This window comes from Bombina bombina, chromosome 1 (genome assembly GCF_027579735.1).
Source record: "Bombina bombina isolate aBomBom1 chromosome 1, aBomBom1.pri, whole genome shotgun sequence".
NCBI classification, from domain to species: Eukaryota; Metazoa; Chordata; class Amphibia; order Anura; family Bombinatoridae; genus Bombina; species Bombina bombina.
Genome location: NC_069499.1, coordinates 720,310,218 through 720,334,547, shown reverse-complemented (window position 1 = coordinate 720,334,547; position 24,330 = coordinate 720,310,218).

Below are 24,330 nucleotides of genomic sequence, written 5' to 3'. Positions count from 1 at the left end.
CACACCCACAAATCAGTTTTTACAAACTTTGCCTCCTATGGAGGTGGTGAAGTAAGTTTGTGCTAGATTCTACGTTGATATGCGCTCCGCAGCAGGTTGGAGCCCGGTTTTCCTCTCAGCGTGCAGTGAATGTCAGAGGGATGCGAGGAGAGTATTGCCTATTTGAATTCAATGATCTCCTTCTACGGGTCTATTTCATAGGTTCTCTGTTATCGGTCGTAGAGATTCATCTCTTACCTCCCTTTTCAGATCGACGATATACTCTTATATATACCATTACCTCTACTGATTCTCGTTTCAGTACTGGTTTGGCTTTCTACTACATGTAGATGAGTGTCCTGGGGTAAGTAAGTCTTATTTTCTGTGACACTCTAAGCTATGGTTGGGCACTTTTATATAAAGTTCTAAATATATGTATTCAAACATTTATTTGCCTTGACTCAGGATGTTTAACGTTCCAGTCAGTTTCATATTTGGGATAATGCATATGAATAAATCAATTTTTTTCTTACCTTAAAATGTGACTTTTTTCCCTGAGGGCTGTTAGGCTCGCGGGGGCTGAAAATGCTTCATTTTATTGCGTCATTCTTGGCGCTGACTTTTTTGGCGCAATTTTTTTTTTCTGTTTCCGGCGTCATACGTTTCGCCGGAAGTTGCGTCATTTTTGACGTTTTTTTGCACCAAAGGTGTCGGCGTTCCGGATGTGGCATCATTTTCTCCACATTATTTAAGTCTCATTATTTATTGCTTCTGGTTCCTAGAAGCTTGTTCACTGGCATTTTTTCCCATTCCTGAAACTGTCATTTAAGGAATTTGATCAATTTTGCTTTATATGTTGTTTTTTCTATTACATATTGCAAGATGTCCCAGATTGACACTGAGTCAGAAGATACTTCTGGAAAAACGCTGCCTGGTGCTGGATCTACCAAAGTTAAGTGTATCTGCTGTAAACTTGTGGTATCTGTTCCTCCAGCTGTTGTTTGTAATGAATGTCATGACAAACTTGTTAATGCAGATATTTCCTTTAGTAATGTTACATTACCTGTTGCTGTTCCGTCAACATCTAATACTCAGAGTGTTCCTGTTAACATAATAGATTTTGTTTCTAAATCCATTAAGAAGGCTATGTCTGTTATTCCTCCTTCTAGTAAACGTAAAAGGTCTTTTAAAACTTCTCATTTTTCAGATGAATTTTTAAATGAACATCATCATTCTGATTCTTATAATGGTTCCTCTGGTTCAGAGGATTCTGTCTCAGAGGTTGATGCTGATAAATCTTCATATTTATTCAAAATGGAATTTATTCGTTCTTTATTAAAGAAGTCTTAATTGCATTAGAAATAGAGGATTCTGGTCCTCTTGATACTAAATCTAAACGTTTAAATAAGGTTTTTAAATCTCCTGTAGTTATTCCAGAACTTTTTCCTGTCCCTGATGCTATTTCTGAAGTAATCTCCAGGGAATGGAATAATTTGGGTAATTCATTTACTCCTTCTAAACGTTTTAAGCAATTATATCCTGTGCCATCTGACAGATTAGAATTTGGGGACAAAATCCCTAAAGTTGATGGGGCTGTCTCTACTCTTGCTAAGCGTACTACTATTCCTACGGCAGATAGTACTTCCTTTAAGGATCCTTTAGATAGGAAGATTGAATCCTTTCTAAGAAAAGCTTACTTATGTTCAGGTAATCTTCTTAGACCTGCTATATCTTTAGCGGATGTTGCTGCAGCTTCAACTTTTTGGTTAGAAGCTTTAGCGCAACAAGTTACAGATCATAATTCTCATAGCATTGTTAATCTTCTTCAACATGCTAATAACTTTATTTGTGATGCCACCTTTGATATCATTAGCGTTGATGTCAGGTATATGTCTCTAGCTATTTTAGCTAGAAGAGCTTTATGGCTTAAAACTTGGAATGCTGATATGTCTTCTAAGTCAACTTTGCTTTCCCTTTCTTTCCAGGGTAATAAATTATTTGGTTCTCAGTTGGATTCTATTATCTCAACTGTTACTGGAGGGAAAGGAACTTTTTTATCACAGGATAAAAAATCTAAAGGTAAATTTAGGTCTAATAATCGTTTTCCTTCCTTTCGTCACAATAAGGAACAAAAGCCTGATCCTTCGCCCACAGGAGCGGTATCAGTTTGGAAACCATCTCCAGTCTGGAATAAATCCAAGCCTTTTAGAAAACCAAAGCCAGCTCCCAAGTCCACATGAAGGTGCGGCCCTCATTCCAGCCCAGCTGGTAGGGGGCAGATTACGATTTTTCGAAGAAATTTGGATCAATTCAATTCACAATCTTTGGATTCAAAACATTATTTCAGAAGGGTACAGAATTGGCTTCAAGATAAGGCCTCCTGCAAAGAGATTTTTTCTTTCCCGTGTCCCAGTAAATCCAGCGAAGGCTCAAGCATTTCTGAAATGTGTTTCAGATCTAGAGTTGGCTGGAGTAATTATGCCAGTTCCAGTTCTGGAACAGGGGCTGGGGTTTTATTCAAATCTCTTCATTGTACCAAAGAAGGAGAATTCCTTCAGACCAGTTCTGGATCTAAAAATATTGAATCGTTATGTAAGGATACCAACATTCAAAATGGTAACTATAAGGACTATCCTGCCTTTTGTTCAGCAAGGGCATTATATGTCCACAATATATTTACAGGATGCATATCTGCATATTCCGATTCATCCAGATCACTTTCAGTTTCTGAGATTCTCTTTCCTAGACAAGCATTACCAGTTTGTGGCTCTGCCGTTTGGCCTAGCAACAGCTCCAAGGATTTTTTACAAAGGTTCTCGGTGCCCTTCTGTCTGTAATCAGAGAACAGGGTATTGTGGTATTTCCTTATTTGGACGATATCTTGGTACTTGCTCAGTCTTCACATTTAGCAGAATCTCATACGAATCGTCTTGTATTGTTTCTTCGAGAACATGGTTGGAGGATCAATTTACCAAAAAGTTCATTGATTCCTCAGACAAGGGTAACCTTTTTAGGTTTCCAGATAGATTCAGTGTCCATGACTCTGTCTCTGACAGACAAGAGACGTCTAAAATTAATTTCAGCTTGTCAAAACCTTCAGTCTCAATCATTCCCTTCGGTAGCCTTATGCATGGAAATTCTAGGTCTTATGACTGCTGCATCGGACGCGATCCCCTTTGCTCGTTTTCACATGCGACCTCTTCAGCTCTGTATGCTGAACCAGTGGTGCAGGGATTACACAAAGATATCTCAATTAATATTTTTAAAACCGATTGTACGACACTCTCTGACGTGGTGGACAGATCACCATCGTTTAGTTCAGGGGGCTTCTTTTGTTCTTCCGACCTGGACTGTAATTTCAACAGATGCAAGTCTGACAGGTTGGGAAGCCGTTTGGGGGTCTCTGACAGCACAAGGGGTTTGGGAATCTCAGGAGGTGAGATTACCAATCAATATTTTGGAACTCCGTGCAATTTTCAGAGCTCTTCAGTCATGGCGTCTTCTAAAGAGAGAATCGTTCATTTGTTTTCAGACAGACAATGTCACAACTGTGGCATACATCAATCATCAAGGAGGGACTCACAGTCCTCTGGCTATGAAAGAAGTATCTCGAACACTGGTATGGGCGGAATCCAGCTCCTGTCTAGTTTCTGCGGTTCATATCCCAGGTATAGACAATTGGTAAGCGGATTATCTCAGTCGCCAAACGTTACATCCGGGCGAATGGTCTCTTCACCCAGAGGTATTTCTTCAGATTGTTCAAATGTGGGGACTTCCAGAAATAGATCTGATGGCTTCTCATCTAAACAAGAAACTTCCCAGGTATCTGTCCAAATCCAGGGATCCTCAAGCGGAAGCAGTGGATGCATTGTCACTTCCTTGGAAGTATCATCCTGCCTATATCTTTCCGCCTCTAGTTCTTCTTCCAAGAGTAATCTCCAAGATTCTGAAGGAATGCTCGTTTGTTCTGCTGGTGGCTCCAGCGTGGCCTCACAGGTTTTGGTATGCGGATCTTGTCCGGATGGCCTCTTGCCAACCGTGGACTCTTCCATTAAGACCAGACCTTCTGTCGCAAGGTCCTTTTTTCCATCAGGATCTCAAATCCTTAAATTTAAAGGTATGGAGAGTGAACGCTTGATTCTTAGTCAAAGAGGTTTCTCTGACTCTGTGATTAATACTATGTTACAGGCTCGTAAATCTGTATCTAGGGAGATATATTATAGAGTCTGGAAGACTTACATTTCTTGGTGTCTTTTTCATCATTTTTCCTGGCATTCTTTTAGAATTCCGAGAATTTTACAGTTTCTTCAGGATGGTTTGGATAAAGGTTTGTCTGCAAGTTCCTTGAAAGGACAAATCTCTGCTCTTTCTGTTCTTTTTCACAGAAAGATTGCTAATCTTCCTGATATTCATTGTTTTGTACAAGCTTTGGTTCGTATAAAACCTGTCATTAAGTCAATTTCTCCTCCTTGAAGTTTGAATTTGGTTCTGGGGGCTCTTCAAGCTCCTCCGTTTGAACCTATGCAGTCATTGGACATTAAATTACTTTCTTGGAAAGTTTTGTTTCTTTTGGCCATCTCTTCTGCTAGAAGAGTTTCTGAATTATCTGCTCTTTCTTGTGAGTCTCCTTTTCTGATTTTTCATCAGGATAAGGCGGTGTTGCGAACTTCTTTTAAATTTTTACCTAAGGTTGTGAATTCTAACAACATTAGTAGAGAAATTGTGGTTCCTTCATTATGTCCTAATCCTAAGAATTCTAAGGAGAGATCATTGCATTCTTTGGATGTAGTTAGAGCTTTGAAATATTATGTTGAAGCTACTAAGAATTTCCGAAAGACTTCTAGTCTATTTGTTATCTTTTCCGGTTCTAGGAAAGGTCAGAAGGCCTCTGCCATTTCTTTGGCATCTTGGTTGAAATCTTTAATTCATCATGCTTATGTCGAGTCGGGTAAAACTCCGCCTCAAAGGATTACAGCTCATTCTACTAGGTCAGTTTCTACTTCCTGGGCGTTAAGGAATGAAGCTTCGGTTGATCAGATTTGCAAAGCAGCAACTTGGTCTTCTTTTTCATACTTTTACTAAATTCTACCATTTTGATGTGTTTTCTTCGTCTGAAGCAGTTTTTGGTAGAAAAGTACTTCAGGCAGCTGTTTCAGTTTGATTCTTCTGCTTATAATTTCAGTTTTTTTCATTATAAGATTTAAACTTTATTTTGGGTGTGGATTATTTTCAGCGGAATTGGCTGTCTTTATTTTATCCTTCCCTCTCTAGTGACTCTTGCGTGGAAGATCCACATCTTGGGTAGTCATTATCCCATACGTCACTAGCTCATGGACTCTTGCTAATTACATGAAAGAAAACATAATTTATGTAAGAACTTACCTGATAAATTCATTTCTTTCATATTAGCAAGAGTCCATGAGGCCCACCCTTTTTGTGGTGGTTATGATTTTTTTGTATAAAGCACAATTATTCCAATTCCTTATTTTTTATGCTTTCGCACTTTTTTCTTATCACCCCACTTCTTGGCTATGCGTTAAACTGATTTGTGGGTGTGGTGAGGGGTGTATTTATAGGCATTTTGAGGTTTGGGAAACTTTGCCCCTCCTGGTAGGAATGTATATCTCATACGTCACTAGCTCATGGACTCTTGCTAATATGAAAGAAATGAATTTATCAGGTAAGTTCTTACATAAATTATGTTTTTTCACTTGTAGCAGTGGGACACGAATGGTCAGTATTAGTTTCTTTTTAAATGAGATGAATGCCAAACAGCACCTGCACAGAATATTCAAAATACAAGTATCTTGAATATTTGTAACAAAAGATTCTGCCGAACTGAACATTTTGCATGTCTACAGGATACATTTACTCTCAGGCCAGTATTTATATCATGTCCTACATTCCTCAAAAAATAAAATGAAATATATAGTCCCTTTGAGAGAACTCAGGGGTCTTTTTTTCTTGGCTTCATGTTAAAACAGTGGATGTCTGATTGTTACACTAATACTGCTGTCCAGTAGGTGGTGCTGTAGAATGCTTTATTCAGCTATATAATTTTGTATGTCTTAGAAGACAAGCTTTTTTTTATAATAATCTCATATTTAAATCTTGACATGATATTTAGATTTTTGTAAGGAAAACAATTGAATGTTATACCTTTTAAATGCAGGTTATATTAAAGTATCATAGATAGACCCTGACAATAATTTCAGGGTGTAAATTAATATGACATTTCAAAGGGTTATCAGAAAAAAAAAAGAGGTGGCTTTAGTAACATATTGGGATATATATTTCTTTAAGGAACATCTCAGATGAAAAATATAGATATGGAAATAAATTATAGATTTGTTTTAATAAACAAAAACCAGGAACTGTATTATTCAATTTTAAACTCCACAATTAGAATTCAAGAAGAGTGATTTTTCTTTGGCATATTGTATATAGGGTTGCCACCTTTTCTGGAAAAAAATACTAGCCATGCTTATTAGCATACATTTGCATACATAATTATGCAGCATATATCAGGAACTTCAGCTGCTAGGACTGATTTTAAATGATTATTTATTTATTTATAATTAGATTGCAATACGCTTAGAAAAAGTTTGACCATGATAGCATCTTTATTTCTACATGTAATCTTTATTTTCAGTTTTGTCCTGAACCTTAAAAATACCAGCCATGACTGTAAAATCCTGGCATGGTGGAACACTAATTGTATACATAACACCTTTTTAACAACACCATTTCTGACAGAACATCTTTATTGCCCAATGACTGAATCTTGCCATCTTCTAATGAGCTTGTCCTAAAACAGCAGATGCTGGCCTGTTTTCTCTAGTAGTCAAATAGCATCAAAAAGCTTATTCTCAGATTTGTTAGTACTCTTAAAGGGGCTTTAGACATCTCATGCTTTGGGTATAAAATTGTGCTTTGCCCCACACTTCCTAGAAAAGACAAAAAGCTAATTCTGCAACCTAAGTTTTCAAAATGCTGTAAATTGTTTAAACCAGCTATTTTATTTACAGCATTTTGAAAACCTAGTTTACAGAATTTGCTTTTTGACTTCTCTAGGGAGCACACGGCAATCACAATTCTTTACTTTAAAAAAAATTAAAATGTATATATATCTTTCCACTTCTAAGCTGACAAAAAGGGACGTGATACCCAAATGTTAATGCACTTGAAAGTGATGCAGCATGGTTGCAAAAAGTTGACTAGAAAATATCACCTTAGCATCTCTAAGCAAAAAATGAAGATACTTTACCTCAAAATCTCTTCAGTGGTAAAATCCCATTCCGAAGGCATTTTAAGCAGCCAATAAGGTTGATAGCGTGCATCTGGCATGTGCAGTCACAGTCATGTTATGTCCCTCTACAAACAGAAAGAGAAGCAATATGCCAGGAACAAACAACAGCGAAGTGGCTTGTTCTATGGCCAGTTACCACCTGGGAGTAGCTTCTTTTAGCCCAATTGTGCTTTTCACAGATGAGAACTTTCCTGAAGTATATCAGTCTGATCCCACCTAACAAGGTCAGTCCAGCCCCAAAATACCAGGCAATTCTCCTCTGAATAAGGAACACAGAAACCCCAGATGATCGTTTGGTCACCTAAGAGATGCAGCCATATCCTCTTGGCAAATTGAGCAAGAAGTCCACATATGGGTTCCCTCATCACCCTTAGGGAGATTTTTCCCAGGGTCATAATACATACAGAAAGAGATGAAATCTGCCAGGAATAAACAACAGCTAAGTGACTTGTTCTATGGCCTTTTTACCACCTGTCAGTAGTATTTTTAGCAAACCACTAAGCTGTTGTTTTATCAATGTCCAGTGATACTGTTTATCATGTCCCATGGTAGCATTAGCACGTCACTTGTAGTTTGGGCCCTTGTAATTACAAGACATTTGTGGTTTTTTTTTCTATAGAATAACACATCAGCCAAGTCTAAATGTTTTTTTTTTTTTTTTAATTACAAATTAACATGTTTTTACTACTGATGTTTATCAGTAGCAGAACGCCACCTATCACTTATTTGGAGAAGCCAATCTGGGCTTCGGTCTGCTGACAACAAGACTATTCTATTTATGTGGACAGGGAGTCGGGAAGAAAATAAAATGAATTATTTTATGACTTGAATAAAAATGAAATTAATCTGAGATTTACTGTGGAGTTTCACAAAACAACCATAAATTATTTGGATGTCACTTAAGAAGCGAATAGGCAGTTGGAAAATATCAACTCAAGAACATACAAGAAACCAATAACTAAGAATGCATTATTACCAGTGATCAGCCAAGACCTGTATCTGCAGCAATAGCCAATGGGCAATTTTTACGAATGAAGAGAAATTATACACAAAAAGAAGAAAATCAATCAGAATGTGAAAATTTAGAGCAATAATTTGTAGAAAAAGATATACACATAAAACAATTAAGGAAGCTAAATGAAAGGTAGATAATGCACAAAGATCAACACTATTAGAGGAGAAGAACAAAGATCCAGAAAAAATAAAGAGAGTGCTATATTTGTAACTATATATTGTAATCAGGGGCAGAACTACCATTGGTGCAGCAGGTGCAGTGGTACCAGGGCCCAAGGGCTGTGGGGGCCACATAGTAGTCAGTCTATAAATAGGCTTGTGCAAAATGTGTACAATACTAATACAGGTGAGCCTTTTTATTAGTGCTGGTTGCAGGTGTAGCTACCTATTTATTTATCTATCCTCAAAATCATTTTACAGAGTTACCTTTAAGGGGGGTGGGGCAAAGCATTTTTTGCACCAGGGCCCTCTGTTGAGTGAGTAGGTCAGCTACTGATAGTAGTCAATATAAAAAAAAATGTTGAATCATTAGGAAACATTTGCCCATTTTAAGGGCAGATGACAAATTGAAAAATATAGTAGATGAAGGTTGTCACTTTTCATATATGCATGGGAAACATGGTAGCACCAACACAACTTCATGAAATAAAGAGAAACATTTAATGGTTAATGCATAAAAGCACTTACGAATGTGGTAACAGCAGATGCAGAGCATGTGATTATGTTAAAAAGGGGACTAACTTGTGGGGACTATGACACAGGGAAAATATATCAAAATACAGATTGTATAAATACAGGGAGTGCAGAATTATTAGGCAAGTTGTATTTTTGAGGATTAATTTTATTATTGAACAACAACCATGTTCTCAATGAACCCAAAAAACTCATTAATATCAAAGCTGAATAGTTTTGGAAGTAGTTTTTAGTTTGTTTTTAGTTTTAGCTATTTTAGGGGGATATCTGTGTGTGCAGGTGACTATTATTGTGCATAATTATTAGGCAACTTAACAAAAAACAAATATATACCCATTTCAATTATTTATTTTTACCAGTGAAACCAATATAACATCTCAACATTCACAAATATACATTTCTGACATTCAAAAACAAAACAAAAACAAATCAGTGACCAATATAGCCACCTTTCTTTGCAAGGACACTCAAAAGCCTGCCATCCATGGATTCTGTCAGTGTTTTGATCTGTTCACCATCAACATTGCGTGCAGCAGCAACCACAGCCTCTCAGACACTGTTCAGAGAGGTGTACTGTTTTCCCTCCTTGTAAATCTCACATTTGATGATGGACCACAGGTTCTCAATGGGGTTCAGATCAGGTGAACAAGGAGGCCATGTCATTAGATTTTCTTCTTTTATACCCTTTCTTGCCAGCCACGCTGTGGAGTACTTGGACGCGTGTGATGGAGCATTGTCCTGCATGAAAATCATGTTTTTCTTGAAGGATGCAGACTTCTTCCTGTACCACTGCTTGAAGAAGGTGTCTTCCAGAAACTGGCAGTAGGACTGGGAGTTGAGCTTGACTCCATCCTCAACCCAAAAAGGCCCCACAAGCTCATCTTTGATGATACCAGCCCAAACCAGTACTCCACCTCCACCTTGCTGGCGCCTGAGTCGGACTGGAGCTCTCTGCCCTTTACCAATCCAGCCACGGGCCCATCCATCTGGCCCATCAAGACTCACTCTCATTTCATCAGTCCATAAAACCTTAGAAAAATCAGTCTTGAGATATTTCTTGGCCCAGTCTTGACGTTTCAGCTTGTGTGTCTTGTTCAGTGGTGGTCATCTTTCAGCCTTTCTTACCTTGGCTATGTCTCTGAGTATTGCACACCTTGTGCTTTTGGGCACTCCAGTGATGTTGCAGCTCTGAAATATGGCCAAACTGGTGGCAAGTGGCATCTTGGCAGCTGCACGCTTGACTTTTCTCAGTTCATGGGCAGTTATTTTGCGCCTTGGTTTTTCCACATGCTTCTTGCGACCCTGTTGACTATTTTGAATGAAACGCTTGATTGTTCGATGATCACGCTTCAGAAGCTTTGCAATTTTAAGAGTGCTGCATCCATCTGCAAGATATCTCACTATTTTTGACTTTTCTGAGCCTGTCAAGTCCTTCTTTTGACCCATTTTGCCAAAGGAAAGGAAGTTGCCTAATAATTATGCACACCTGATATAGGGTGTTGATGTCATTAGACCACACCCCTTCTCATTACAGAGATGCACATCACCTAATATGCTTAATTGGTAGTAGGCTTTCGAGCCTATACAGCTTGGAGTAAGACAACATGCATAAAGAGGATGATGTGGTCAAAATACTCATTTGCCTAATAATTCTGCACTCCCTGTAGTTTTATGGAATATATAGAATATCTGGTATCATGTGAAGAATTTGAGATGCAGTACATGGGCCTCATCACCAGGGGGGTCATGAAACCAATTTTTTTCTGATTGGTGGCTGCAGTGCACATAGATGCCTTGTGTGATTGGCTCACCCATGTGCATTGCTATTTATTCAACAAAGGATATCTAAAGAATGAAGCAAATAATAGAAGTAGATTGGATTGTTGTTTAAAATTGTATTCACTATCTGAATCATGAAAGAAAAAAAATGTAGGTTTAATGTCCCTTTAACTGTGGCAGAACATGCTCAGCATTGGCAAAACACTTTATTTCAATGCACAAACGAAAAGTAGAACTTTTGGGTGGCAAGCTATGGAATCAGATCCCCCCCCCCCCCCGAAGAGGAGGAGATAGGTATAAGGTTCTATGTCGTAGATAAATGTTCTGGATATATAAATTAAGAACAAGAAACCCTTAGAGTTTAATTCACAATATGATACACTAAATATCTGGGAATTAATGTATTCTTTACCCTTTATTACTAGTATATTTCAGTCCATATTGAGAACATTGAATTATGGAGAATGTTTGGGCATCAAAAAGCTTTTAGATAAAAGAAAAAGCACAAATATTAGTAAATATACAGATTATCCTTATTAGATTCATGAAAGATGAATTTAAAAGAATATACTAAAAGGATAAGGAACAAAAGAAAGAAGTAAAACTCATTGCACTCTAATAACAAGATTTATATGAAGAGAAGATTAATGTATTAAGTTTAATGTATAAAGTTATTTTAACAAATTGATATCACTAACTACATGTGAATACAGCATTAATACATTGTTACAAGAAAAGTAATAATAACGATAAACGTATAATGATGGTATGAGAGAAGTATAAGATTTAATTTATAATAGAATTAAATAAGATTGGAGTTTATAACCTAAAATGTTGAAAATGTATGTATGTATATATATATATATATATATATATATATATATATATATATATATATATATATAAATACAAATACAAAATTAATTTTTTTAGCACACCTTACAAAAAGTTTAAATCCACATCTGGGAGTGCTGCTAATATGACCCAGTAATTACACAAACAAAGAGGTATCAGCGCACATCCATTTTCCAAAGCACAACATTTTTTACTGCTGCAAAAAATTGCCTGCAAATACATCAAGAGACAACTATTCTTTTTTAAATAATATTGGGAACTTAGTCACACAATATGGCCATATTCTGCTTAGCCAGTCACCACTTTCAAGGTGCTCCAATTCGACTGGTCCTACTCTACAGTCCTTTTGCCACAGAGGGCTGAAACATTCCTGCTTTTACTCTTCATAATAGAATGAGACTCCCTGGCTTTTTATTCACAACTCTATAACACTGTTATGAGCACACCTGAACTTGGGTGGGGTGCTTAAACCAATGGGAGATGGTCAGTCTCCCTGGTAATTTTAAATACAAATACAAATATAAAATTTGTTTTTTTAGCACACCTTACAAAAAGTTTAAATCCACATCTGGGAGTGCTGCCAATATGACCCAGTAATTACACAAACAAAGAGGTATCAGCACACATCCATTTTCCAAAGCACAACATATTTTTTACTGCTGCAAAAAATTGCCTGCAAATACATCAAGAGAAAACTATTCTTTTTAAAATAATATTGAGAACTTAGTCACACAATATGGCCATATTCTGCTTAGCCAGTCACCACTTTCAAGGTGCCCCAATTCGACTGGTCCTACTCTACAGTCCTTTTGCCACAGAGGGCTGAAACATTCCTGCTTTTACTCTTCATAATAGAATGAGACTCCCTGGCTTTTTATTCACAACTCTATAACACTGTTATGAGCACACCTGAACTTGGGTGGGGTGCTTAAACCAATGGGAGATGGTCAGTCTCCCTGGTAATTTTAAATACAAATACAAAATTTGTTTTTTTAGCACACCTTACAAAAAGTTTAAATCCACATCTGGGAGTGCTGCCAATATGACCCAGTAATTACACAAACAAAGAGGTATCAGCGCACATCCATTTTCCAAAGCACAACATATTTTTTACTGCTGCAAAAAATTGCCTGCAAATACATCAAGAGACAACTATTCTTTTTTAAATAATATTGGGAACTTAGTCACACAATATGGCCATATTCTGCTTAGCCAGTCACCACTTTCAAGGTGCCCCAATTCGACTGGTCCTACTCTACAGTCCTTTTGCCACAGAGGGCTGAAACATTCCTGCTTTTACTCTTCATAATAGAATGAGACTCCCTGGCTTTATTCACAACTCTATTACACTGTTATGAGCACACCTGAACTTGGGTGGGGTGCTTAAACCAATGGGAGATGGTCAGTCTCCCTGGTAATTTTAAATACAAATACAAATACAAAATTAGTTTTTTTTAGCACACCTTACAAAAAGTTTAAATCCACATCTGGGAGTGCTGCCAATATGACACAGTAATTACACAAACAAAGAGGTATCAGCGCACATCCATTTTCCAAAGCACAGCATATTTTTTACTGCTGCAAAAAATTGCCTGCAAATACATCAAGAGACAACTATTCTTTTTTAAATAATATTGGGAACATAGTCACACAATATGGCCATATTCTGCTTAGCCAGGGAGTCTCATTCTATTATGAAGAGTAAAAGCAGGAATTTTTCAGCCCTCTGTGGCAAAAGGACTGTAGAGTAGGACCAGTCGAATTGGGGCACCTTGAAAGTGGTGACTGGCTAAGCAGAATATGGACATATTGTGTGACTAAGTTCCCAATATTATTTAAAAAAGAATAGTTGTCTCTTGATGTATTTGCAGGTAATTTTTTGCAGCAGTAAAAAATATGTTGTGCTTTGGAAAATGGATGTGCGCTGATACCTCTTTGTTTGTATATATATATATATATATATATATATATATATATATATATATATATATATATATATATATATATATATATATATATATATATTAGGTTAAAAGGGAGAGCGCCACACACTGAAAAATAATTGCTTACTTTGTTGCAATCAATTATAAATATCTATTTTTTTTATATATGTCGCTTTATATATGCTTAGTATCTTATTTCTTGATTCATGCTGAACTGCAGCTGTTTTCAGAAACGAAAAAGGTTGTTTGAAAGTATTTAAACAGCGCTGTATACAGCAGATACAAACTTGAAATACACATTGTATATAAAAAAACCACTTTATTTTACTGACAGATCACGTCTTGGAACATTTGAAAAAATATAAAAAAAGTTCTAACAAATACCTATTCAGAAAGCAATTGTATCAACGATGCTCTCGTGTGTAGTTGTTGCTTTAATTCTAGCACATTTGCTCAAAAAACGCCTATTTGCGTGCCTGTAAACAAATACCCGTTGTATAAGGTATACCGGAGCACTAATGTACTCGTAATCACACAATTTGGGAATTCACAACATAAGTATATGCGGTATTAAAACACAAGTTTAAAAAACATTTAAAACCTCATAATACTCTGTGAAATATAGAGCCAAAGAAACTGCAAACACATGCCTGGCCAGACTCTGTGTATACGTTACCACTACGCATTTCAGGGTCACGCCCCTTCCGCAGGTGTGTGTATATAGAAGGAGTTATATAACAGGGTTGCAATGACTATAATGAATTAAAGGGACAGTCTACACAAAAATTGTTATTGTTTAAAAAGATTGATAATACATTTACTACCATTCCCTAGCTTTGCAAAACCAACATTGTTAGATTAATATATTTTATATAACATTTAAACCTCAAATTTTCTGCCTATTTCAAAGGCTCTATTGACAGCCTCTCAATCACATGCTTTTGAATTTGCTTTTCAAAACAGGAGACTGCTAGTTCATGCGGGCCACGTAGATAACAATGTGTTCACGCCAGGGAAGTTATTTTAGAGTTAGCACAACACAGTACTAAATGCAACTTAATAGATTTTAAATTGTCACAGTCATGTAATCAGGGGGCTGTCAGAGGATGCCTAGATACAAGGTAATCACAGAGGTAAAAAGTATATTAATATAACTGTGTTGGTTATGCAAAACTGGGGAATGAGTAATAAAGGGATTATCTATCTTTTAAAACAATAAAAATTCTATTGGAGACTGTCCCTTTAAGTATATATAGAGAGTAGAAATACGGGGTGTTGTCTTATTAGGAAAGTAACAACCAATAAAATTAATATGTAATGTTCAAATAGCTCACCCCCCCTATTGGCAGAACATCTACGACTATGGCTTGAAGCTGAAATGCATCAGAGTAGTGTCAGAGGGGAGCGCTACCCTACACTTTAATATATACTCTTTGTTTGGTTTTATGCTGCTTAGATTAATTTTAAACCCTTAAAGGGACAGTCTACCATCGAATTGTTATTGTTTTAAAAGATAGATAATCCCTTTATTACCCATTCCCCAATTTTGCATAATAATAATATACTTTTTACATCTGTGATTATCTTGTATCTAAGAACCTTCTTCCAGCCCCCTGATCACATGACTGTGACTGTTTATTATCTATTGTCTTGCAGTTAGCATTGTTTTGTGCTATATCTTAAATAACCCCTTGTGCCTGAACACAGTGTTATCTATATGGCCCATGTGTACTTTCTGTGTTTGTGTTGAAAAGAGATTTAAAAAGCATGTGATAAGAGGCAGCCCTCAAAGGCTTAGAAATTAGCATATGAGTCTACCTATGTTTAGTTTAAACTAAGAATACCAAGAGAAAAAAAGCAAATTTGATGATAAAAGTAAATTGGAAAGTTGATTAAAATTAAAAGTCCTATCTGAATAATGAAAGTTTAATTAATACTAGACTGTCCCTTTAATGACCACTGACGGCAAGACTGCTCTATTAAAAGACACCCCCATAGAAAGACCAGCGACATACAGGGTACGTATGGTTATTAAGGCATTAATTGTGAACAATAAAAGCTGGTTTTACGGCTATTTGAGCCAGACTGGATATATGTTAGTGTATAGATCTCTGATAGGCTTATTGAAAGGGCTCTCCGTTCCATGAAAACATCAGAGGGAGGGATGTCATCACCAAGTGAACTGACATCATAGGAGATGCTGAATCTCACAAAAACAAAGGGGAGATAGCAGATCCGATACAGTTTCCTTGAAGGCAGTGAAAGCAGCTCCTTAAAGCATAAGGAGCGAATCCACACTACAGGAGAAAGACTACTGACAGGTAAAGACAATACCAAGAGTTTATCCCTAAGAACCGGGAATTGATTGATATATTACAGCACATGGCAAGTTAAATAACCCTGTACACTGTTCAACATTTAGAAATGATTCTTATGATTTAGAGGTACACAAATTAATTTCCATAAAATAATGGATATTTAACTAGATGTATTGAGCGTTGATTACTGGAAGGACAACAAGACTAGTCACAGTCATAATGTTAATATAAAATGCATTGCTTTGTTATATGTCGCTGGGTTAGCATTGAGAAGTCAGCAGGGTGCATTTCAAGTTCTGAAAATTAGAAAATCCATCGCCTAGATTTTGAGTTCTGCGTTAGCCTTAAAAAGCAGCGTTAAGGGGTCCTAACACTGCTTTTTAATGCCCGCTAGTATTACGAGTATGGCAGGTACAGGTGTACCGCTCACTTTTCTTCCGCGACTTTTGGCTACCGCAAATCCCCTTATGTCAATTGCGTATCCTATCTTTTTAATGGGATTTGCCTAACGCCGGTATTACGAGTCTTGGAAGAAGTGAGCAGTACAGCCTCTACCTCCAAGTATCCTACCGCATTTAAAAGTCAGTAGTTAAGAGTTTTATGGGCTAACGCCAGAACATAAAGCTCTTATCTAAAGTGCTACAAAGTACACAAACACCCATAAACTACCTATGAACCCCTAAACCGAGGCCCCCCCACATTGCAAACACTATAATACAATTATTTAACCCCTAATCTGCCGACCGGACACCGCTGCCACCTACATTATAGCTATGAACCCCTAATCTGCTGTCCCTAACATCGCTGACACCTATATTATATTTATTAACCCCTAATCTGCCCCCCCAATGTCGCCGCCACCTACCTACATTTATTAACCCCTAATCTGCCAACCGCACATCACCGCCACTATAATAAATGTATTAACCCCTAAACCGCCGCAATCCCGCCTTGCACACACTATAATACATTTTATTAACCCCTAATCTGCCCCCCCCAATGTCACCGCAACCTACCTACAATTATTAACCCCTAATCTGCCACCCCAACGTTGCCGCTACTATAATAAAGTTATTAACCCCTAAACCTAAGTCTAACCCTAACCCTAACACCCCCTAAGTTAAATATAATTGAAATAAATCTAAATAAATTTACTATAATTAAATAAATTATGCCTATTTAAAAATAAATACTTACCTATAAAATAAACCCTAATATAGCTACAATATAACTATTAGTTACATTGTAGCTATTTTAGGATTTATTTTTATTTTACAGGCAACTTTGTATTTATTTTAACTAGGTACAATAGCTATTAAATAGTTAATAACTATTTAATAGCTACCTAGTTAAAATAATTACAAAATTACCTGTAAAATAAATCCTAACCTAAGTTACAAATACACCTAACACTACACTATCAATAAATTAATTAAATATATTACCTACAATGATCTAAACTAAAATACAATTAAATAAACTAAACTATATTACCAAAAACAAACAAACAAACACTAAATTACAAAAAATAAAAAAATATTACAAGAATTTTAATCTAATTACACCTAATCTAAACCCCCTAATAAAATAAAAAAGCCCCCCAAAATAATAAAATTCCCTATGCTATACTAAATTACAAAAGTAACCAGCTCTTTTACCAGCCCTTAAAAGGGCTTTTTGCGGGGCATTGCCCCAAAGTAATCAGCTCTTTTACCTGTAAAATAAAATTCAAGACCCCCCAATATTACAACCCACCACCCATACACCCCTACTCTAAAACCCACCCGATCCCCCCTTAAAAAAACCTAACACTACCCCATTGAAGATCACCCTACCTTGAGCCGTGTTCACCCAGCCGGGCAACGATGGGCCAGAATAGGACATCCGGAGTGGCAGAAGTCTTCATCCGATCGGGGCAGAAGAGGTCCTCCATCCAGCAGAAGTTTTCATACAAGCGGCATCTTCTATCTTCATCCATCCGGCGCGGAGCGGGTCCATCTTCAAGACATCCGACACGGAGCATCCTCTTCTTCCCGACGACTAACGACGAATGAAGGTTCCTTTAAATGACGTCATCCAAGATGGCGTCCCTTGAATTCCGATTGGCTGATAGGATTCTATCAGCCAATCGGAATTAAGGTAGGAAAAATCAGATTGGCTGATGTAATCAGCCAATCGGATTGAAGTTCAATCTGATTGGCTGATTGGATCAGCCAATAGAATGTGAGATCAATTCTATTGGCTGATCCAATCAGCCAATCGGATTGAACTTCAATCCGATTGGCTGATTACATCAGCCAATCGGATTTTTCATACCTTAATTCCGATTGGCTGATAGAATCCTATCAGCCAATCGGAATTCGAGGGACGCCATCTTGGATGATGTCATTTAAAGGAACCTTCATTCGTCGTTAGTCGTCGGGAAGAAGAGGATGCTCTGCGTCGGATGTCTTGAAGATGGACCCGCTCTGCGCCGAATGGATGAAGATAGAAAATGCCGCTTGGATGAAAACTTCTGCTGGATGGAGGACCTCTTCTGCCCCGATCGGATGAAGACTTCTGCTGCTCCGGATGTCCTATTCTGGCCCATTGGTGCCCGGCTGGGTGAACACGGCTCAAGGTAGGGTGATCTTCAATGGGGTAGTGTTAGGTTTTTTTAAGGGAGGATCGGGTGGGTTTTAGAGTAGGAGTGTGTGGGTGGTGGGTTGTAATGTTGGGGGGGTCTTTTATTTTATTTTACAGGTAAAAGAGCTGATTACTTTGGGGCAATGCCCCGCAAAAAGCTCTTTTAAGGGCTGGTAAAAGAGCTGATTACTTTTGTAATTTAGTATAGGATAGGGAATTTTATTATTTTTGGGGGCTTTTTTTATTAGGGGGCTTAGATTAGGTGTAATTAGATTAAAATTCTTGTAATATTTTTTTATTTTTTTGTAATTTAGTGGGGTTTTTTTTTGGTAATATAGTTTAGTTTATTTAATTGTATTTTAGTTTAGATCATTATAGGTAATTTATTTAATTAATTTATTGATAGTGTAGTGTTAGGTGTATTTGTAACTTAGGTTAGGATTTATTTTACAGGTAATTTTGTAATTATTTTAACTAGGTAGCTATTAAATAGTTATTAACTATTTAATAGCTATTGTACCTAGTTAAAATAAATACAAAGTTGCCTGTAAAATAAATATAAATCCTAAAATAGCTACAATGTAACTAATAGTTATATTGTAGCTATATTGGGGTTTATTTTATAGGTAAGTATTTATTTTTAAATAGGAATAATTTATTTAATTATAGTAAATTTATTTAGATTTATTTAAATTATATTTAACTTAGGGGGGTGTTAGAGTTAGGTTTAGACTTAGGTTTAGGGGTTAATAACTTTATTATAGTAGCGGCGACATTGGGGGCGGCAGATTAGGGGTTAATAATTGTAGGTAGGTGGCGGCGATGTTAGGGAGGGCAGATTAGGGGTTAATAAAATTTATTATAGTGTTTGCGAGGTGGGAGTGCGTCAGTTTAGGGGTTAATACATTTATTATAGTGGCGGCGATGTCCGGTCGGCAGATTAGGGGTTAATAAGTGTAGGTAGGGGGCAGCGATGTTGGGGGCGGAAGATTAGGGGTTAATAAATATAATATAGGTGTCGGTGATGTTGGGGGCAGCAGATTAGGGGTTCATAGGGATAATGTAGGTGGCGGCGGTGTCCGGAGCGGCAGATTAGGGGTTAATAGTATAATAAGGTGTCAGCGATAGCGGGGCGGCAGATTAGGGGTTAATAAGTGTAAGATTAGGGGTGTTTAGACTCGGGGTTCATTTTAGGGTGTTAGGTATAGACTTTTCCCATAGGAAACAATGGGGCTGCGTTAAGAGCTGAACGCTGCTTTTTTGCAGGTGTTAGGTTTTTTCAGCCAGCTCACTTCCATTGTATCCTATGGGGAAATCGTGCACGGGCACGTTTTTCCAACTTACCGCTACCGTAAGCAACGCTGGTATTGAGGGTAGAAGTGGAGCTAAATTTGGCTCAACGCTCACTTTTCTGAGGCTAACGCAGCCATTCAGAAAACTCGTAATACCAGCGTTGGCTTAAGGGAGCGCTGGAAAAAAAAGAAGCGTTAGCTCCGCAAGTTTTTACCGACAAAACTCGTAATCTAGGCGCAAGTTTTTTAAAGCTAAATTACATGAAAAGGTGTCAACATTAATAATTAAAGTATATTGCAAAGCAGTTCCATTACACATAACTAAAGATTTTATATAAATATATGAATGTGTTTCCTGTCCCTTTAATTATGAGTTTTCTAAATTTGTGTGAATTTACTTCATGAAATAACTGGAACTTTGGATATTCTGTAAATTTAGTTCCTTTACTGCTGTGTGAATACTGGACACAGTCCCAAGCTACCATTTTACCTATATTTTGTTTTTGTTTGCCCGTAGAGTCCTATCATTTTCATCCTTTGCTGTGTGGTATGCAGTACACACATTTATCTCAAGATGGGGATCAAAGATAATTTATCTCTTATAAATTAAATCTCAGATGATATTCTAGGCATATTATTAAATAATGTACACAAAAAGTAATTAAACCAGCAATCATAACTATTTAAATCTATTTGTATTTATTTATTATTAGTATTATTTTTACTACTGGTATTCAACAGTGGCAATTCTTTTCTTTTTTTTTACATTTTGCAGAATATTCTTTATTACGAACCATCTAAGTTGAAAATGTATGAAGGGCTATAAACAATAAAGATATAGTAATATAATACAGCTCACCTGTATATAAACACAATAAAGACAAATGAAAAAGGCACCACAGGATTTTCAATGGAATTTTCACATGGATTTTCACACATCTTTACTGTACAAAAATAAGCTTCCAAAGGGAAAGTAAAGTATGACAAGTTATTCATTTATTATGGAAGATCCCTAATGCATTTAACCACAGAACTTCATTTTGTCATTAATATAATTTCATGATGTGTGCAATTCATAATTATATATCATTGTGAGCAATTTCATATTTAACATGTTTAAACCTAGTCCAGTCACGTAAAGGGATATGAAATCCAAATTTCTTTCTTTCATGATTCTGATAGAGCATGTAATTTTAAGCTACTTTCTAATTTACTCCTATTATCATTTTTTCTTCGTTCTCTTGGTATTTTTATTTGAAAAGCTGGAATTTAAGCTTAGGAGCTGGCCCATTTTTGGTTCAGCACCTGGGTAGCGATTGTTGATTGGTGGCTAAATGTAGCCACCAATCAGCAACTGCTACCCAGGGTGCTGAATCAAAAATGGGCCGGCTCTAAAGCTTACAATCCTACTTTTTCAATTAAATATACCAAGAGAATAAAGAAACATTGATAATAGGAGTAAATTAGAAAGTTGCTTAAAATTGCATGCTCTATCTGAATCATGAAAGAGAAAATTTTGTGGAATCACATGTTGCTGGTGTTTCATTTGTGCCATCGTCACAAGACAAGTACATAGGTTTATTCTTAACATTTTCGTGTGTCACTGTTTGTTTTTTCTCCAGGATTGCATTCTATTGTTCTTTGGAATTTTACCCTTCAAGCTTTGTTAATGTGTCTCAGATTTTTTAAGTGACAGTTTGTTTGTACGTTTTCAGTATGTGTTGGGTGGCATGGATATTGAACAGGCTTATGGAGCCCTAATGTAAATTTTGATGCTTAAGTGCCTGGTTTTTAAAAATTCGATTAAAAACAGGGGCACTTTAATTCATCAAAATTTACATTTCACTTCTGTTGTGAAAAAAAAAATTACCTTTTAATCTTGACAGCAGCTCCAGCTTCCTCCGGTGGTCGCAAGCCATTTCTGATGTCAGAAATGAAGGATAGGTCATCCTTCATCAGCCAATAGGATTTTTTCAACCTTAATTCCGATTGGCTGATAGAATTCTATCAGCCAATCGGAATCTAAGGTACGCCATCTTGGATGATGTCACTTAAAGGAAAAGGAACCTTCATTCGTCAGGTAGTCATCGGAAGAAGAGGATGCTCCGAGTCGGATGTCTTGAAGATAGAAGATGCCGTCTGGATGAAGACTTCTGCCTGTCTGGAGGACCACTTCTCCCGGCTTGGACAAAGACTTCTGAGGACTTCTACCGGCTTCGTTGAGGATGGATGTCGGATCTTCAAAACTGTAAACGGATCTTCAGGGGTTAGTGTAAGGTTTTTTAAGGGTTTATTGGGTGGGTTTTATTTTTAGGTTAGGGCTTTGGGCCGCAATAGAGCTAAATGTCCTTTTAAGGGCAATGCCCATCCAAATGCCCCTTTCAGGGCAATGGGGAGCTTAGGTTTCTTTAGTTAGGGTTTTATTTGGGTGGTTAGGTGTGTGGGTGGTGGGTTTTACTGTTGGGGGGGTTGTTTGTATTTTTTTTCAGGTAAAAGAGCTGATTTATTTGGGGCAATGCCCCGCAAAAGGCCCTTTTAAGGGCTATTGGTAGTTTAGTTTAGGCTAGGGTTTTTTTTATTTTGGGGGGGCTTTTTATTTTGATAGGGCTATTAGATTAGGAGTAATTAGTTTAAATATCTTGTAATTTGTTTTTTATTTTTTGTAATTTAGTCTTTGTTTTTTTGTAATTTAGCTAATTGTATTTAATTTATTTAATTGTATTTAATTTAGGTAATTTAGTTAATTGTAGTGTAGTGTTAGGTGTTAGTGTAACTTAGGTTATGATTTATTTTACATGTAAATTTGTATTTATTTTAGCTAGGTAGTTAGTAGATAGTTAATAACTATTTAGTAACTATTATACCTAGTTAAAATAAATACAAACTTGCCTGTAAAATAAGAATAAACCCTAAGCTAGCTACAATGTAACTATTAGTTATATTGTAGCTATCTTAGGGTTTATTTTACAGGTAAGTATTTAGTTTTAAATAGGAATTATTTAGTTATTAATAGTAAGTTTTATTTAGATTTATTTTAATTATATTTAAGTTAGGGGGTGTAAGGGTTAGACTTAGATTTAGGGGTTAATAAATTTAGTATAGTGGCGGCGACGTTGGGGACAGCAAATTAGGGGTTAATAAATGTAGGTAGGTGGCAGCGATGCTAGGGGTGGCAGATTAGGGGTTAATACTATTTAACTAGTGTTTGCGAGAAGGGAGTGGCGGTGATGTCCGGAGCGGCAGATTAGGGGTTAATAAGTATAATGCAGGTGTAGGCAATGTCGGGGGCAGCAGATTAGGGGTTAATAAGTGTAAGATTAGGGGTGTTTAGACTCGGGGTTCAAGTTAGGGTGTTAGGTGTAAACATAAAATGTGTTTCCCCATTAGAATCAATGGAGCTGCGTTACAGAGCTTTACGCTGCTTTATTGCAGGTGTTAGACTTTTTCTCAGCCGGCTCTCCCCATTGATGTCTATGGGGAAATCGTGCACGAGCATGTACAACCAGCTCAACGCTGATATTAGAGTGCAGTATGGAGCTCAATTTTGCTCTACGCTCACTTCTTGCCTTTTAACGCCGGGTTTGTAAAAACCTGTAATACCAGCGCTGTAGGATAGTGAGCAGTGAGAATAACGTGCAAGTTAGCAACGCACCCCTCATAATGCAAAACTCGTAATCTAGCCGTATATTTGTTTTTTTCCAGTGCCCTCTATTAGCTGTTTATAGAGATTTTTTAGGATACAACTAAACATTGGCAGGTAGCCAATATTCTCCCTGCACATGATGGCTGGTGAGATGTGAGAAACAGCCCGTCTGTTAAAGAACAAGCACATATCTTTAGACCATCTGGAGATGTATATATGTCTAAATGGTCTTTAAAGTTCAGGACTGTGTGGCCTGTATATACATCCAGATAGAAGGCAGGAGGTATGCACATTTGTCTGGTATGTGTCAGAGTGTTCCTACATGCACTGTAGGCAAATGTATGTTCAACTGGCATAACAATTATCAGTTATATATAATGAGTATATACCTTAAATGTGCACTGATACTTCCATTTAAACTATGATAATAAAATACAATTACCTTTAGACCTCAGCACAGAAAGTAAGGACATTAGAAATTCTATAACAGCTTGAAAGCGTTAGATACAGTCTAGTAAAATATTTTTTGATGATCAATTGAAACCATTTACTAATAAACTGTATATGCAAAATGCAAATATACTGTGGTTGCTCAACAAAACCCAATTTAGAGCCCATTATCTTTGGATTTTTTACAATAAATAAATGAATAAACAAATATATACATAAATAAAACACTAGAAGCTACTCAAATCTACATTCCTGTCATATTTTAGACCCATCCCTTCAGTCTCTGGGTTGAAGCTATGACTAAAATGTCTCATAATGCCCTATGGGATAAAAAAATAAATTTATGCAAAAAAAACAACAACGTTGAATCAATTTACCAAAATGACAGTTTTGTGCTGACAAACAGTCACTACTAAACTTTCAATTATCA